Genomic DNA, 2,247 nt, shown 5'->3' with positions numbered 1-2,247 from the left:
CAGCTTTAGAACAGCAATACAGCCCCTTTCTCACAGTCTCAGCCATTCCCAGATGATATAGATTTCAGGGTGGGCCAATTCAGAGCCTTGGATCTGAGTCTGAGAGGTAGCTGATCTGGAGAGCCTGTTGGCTCTCCCTTATCCACACCACCAAGGCAAGCTCTCCAGCACTACTCTGGCTAGGTCAACCAATACCTCCATTGGCAGGAGGCAGGGTCAACTTTCCCGCTCTTACACCCTCGAGGCTAGCTCCAGCCCTATTATGCTGCCCAGTCAAGGAGCAGAGCCCATTCTCCCAAGTGCTGCAGCCTGGGAGGGGCTGGGCCAGCTCTCCCACTCTCACACCCTCAGGACTGGCTTACTTATGCCTTTGCCATCAGGGCCAGCTGCACTGTGTTGCCCAGGTGAGATGCAGGGCCTGCTCTCCCAAGTGCTGCAGCCGTCGAGGGGCAGGGATGGCTCACCAGCTCTCCTGACCCGGGGGGGGGGGGCAATTTTCCAGACTAAGCAGATAGCAAGGAGCATGGGGGGGGTGCGGGGCTGGGGGCATCACCCCCATCCCCATGCCACCTCACAGCAGATGAGTGGTGGAGCCAGCTTTATCTTGCTCTGTCCTCAGGGCTGGCTCGCCTGTTCCCCATGGACCAGGGCCAGCTCTACTGTGCCGTCCAGGCAAGGTACAGGGCTTCTCTCCCAAGTGCTGCTGCTGGTGAGCCAGTGAGAGATGGGGCAGCTCTCCAGAGAACTGTATACAGTGAGGGGCATGGCCCCCTCACAGTTAAGCACAGCCCTTGGACATCCACGTTAACCCACATGGCTTCAAGGACTAGGGCCATTCCCATGTTCTATAGTAGTAATATGAGCCATGGACATGGAGACCATAGCCATGCTGGCCACCCACAACAGGCTACTTCTCTCTACCGTCCAGCATCCAGTCCCACTCTCTTCATAATGCTCAAGCTGCCCCACTTCTCTTCTCATCTGACCACCACGTACTCACACACTGTGGTGGCTCCATATGCAGGCTGGCCACACAGCTGCTGGCAGCCCTCTGGGTAGCATCCTCCATCCACACTGTGTGGTGTGGTGGCAAGCGAGGGTCTATGGCCCGTCTGTTGCCGTGTGCTGGAGGGCAGATCTGTGGGTAACATGGCGGTCTGCTGTTCTCTGTCTGTCTTCCTCCTCCTGTACTGTGGTGTGCTGCCTGGATTTGATTTGATTTTTATGAGCCCTAGGTATATATAACACAGCTTTGGCCACCAAACCAGGCACCAAGCTAGGATGAAGAAAGGACTGCCGTTTGCTCTGCTCCTGACGGATATAAGAGCAACACCACCAACAAGTTGTCTCTTTGCCCATTGCTGGGAGGGGTTGGGGTGGGGAGTTGGGGGAGGTGGTGGGGTGGTGGACTAGGGGGAACATAACCCTTTTTTAATAATGCATTTGACCCATACCTCCTTATACTACACACACACACACACACACACACACACACACACACACACATACATGTCCTTAGTCATTTGCAAAATAGAACCAAGAAATTTTTAAAATTAAAGGAACTCTTTTCTGTGGGTGAATGGCTGCATTTTGAGAGAGAGAGAGAGAAATTTCCCAATCCTCCCACCCTATAACCCCACTTATAAATTCCAGAGTTATACTTCAGTGGTCCTCTTGGGGAAATCTTAGGGGATGCTCTGGAAACTGGAAGGTAATGTAGCCTCTACCAAGGTGAAAACTGGGGTTTTCCTTGCTATGATCTTCAAGTGACTTCGAGAGCAACAGAAGGGCTGGGACCCCTTACTCTTGTCTTATGCACCCTGTTATGTCTTGTGTAATCCATGACAGTCTTGAACTCCTTATGAAGTCAAAGATGACCTTGAGTTTGAGATACTCTGTCTCTACACCCAAGTGCTGGGACTGCGGGCATATGCACAGTGCTGGGAACTGATCAGGCTTTGGGGACCGTGGACAAGCCCTGGCAACAACTACAATCCAGCTCTTATTCTTGCCTTATTCTCACTTGCTACAGAGGCTATTCCCCGCTCCTTAAGCCCAAGGATGTCACACTCACTTCCCTGGTCTTACTGCTTTGTCTGTGTCCTCACTAGAGGACCACAAGCAGACTCTAAAAGATCATGTCATCTTCAGATGATTAGTGGCCAGCAGTTGCAGTGCTGCCTGGCAGTGAGTAGGATCCCATAGTTGAGTGACAGTGGCGTGAACAAGTAAGAGGGTCAATATCAG

General features: G+C 52.6%; 1 non-coding gene across 1 annotated transcript; it reads right to left on the bottom strand.

The window, feature by feature from the left end:
- Positions 1-1,222: 1,222 nt before the first annotated feature.
- Positions 1,223-1,370, bottom strand: LOC116087892. Its single transcript, XR_004117681.1, has one exon. It is a non-coding gene; the product is annotated as a small nucleolar RNA SNORA48 (small nucleolar RNA).
- Positions 1,371-2,247: the final 877 nt, after the last annotated feature.

Source organism: Mastomys coucha, unplaced genomic scaffold, assembly GCF_008632895.1.
Source record: "Mastomys coucha isolate ucsf_1 unplaced genomic scaffold, UCSF_Mcou_1 pScaffold13, whole genome shotgun sequence".
Taxonomy (NCBI): domain Eukaryota; kingdom Metazoa; phylum Chordata; class Mammalia; order Rodentia; family Muridae; genus Mastomys; species Mastomys coucha.
Note: the sequence above shows the minus strand (reverse complement) of the source record. Positions and strands in the feature narration are given on the sequence as shown.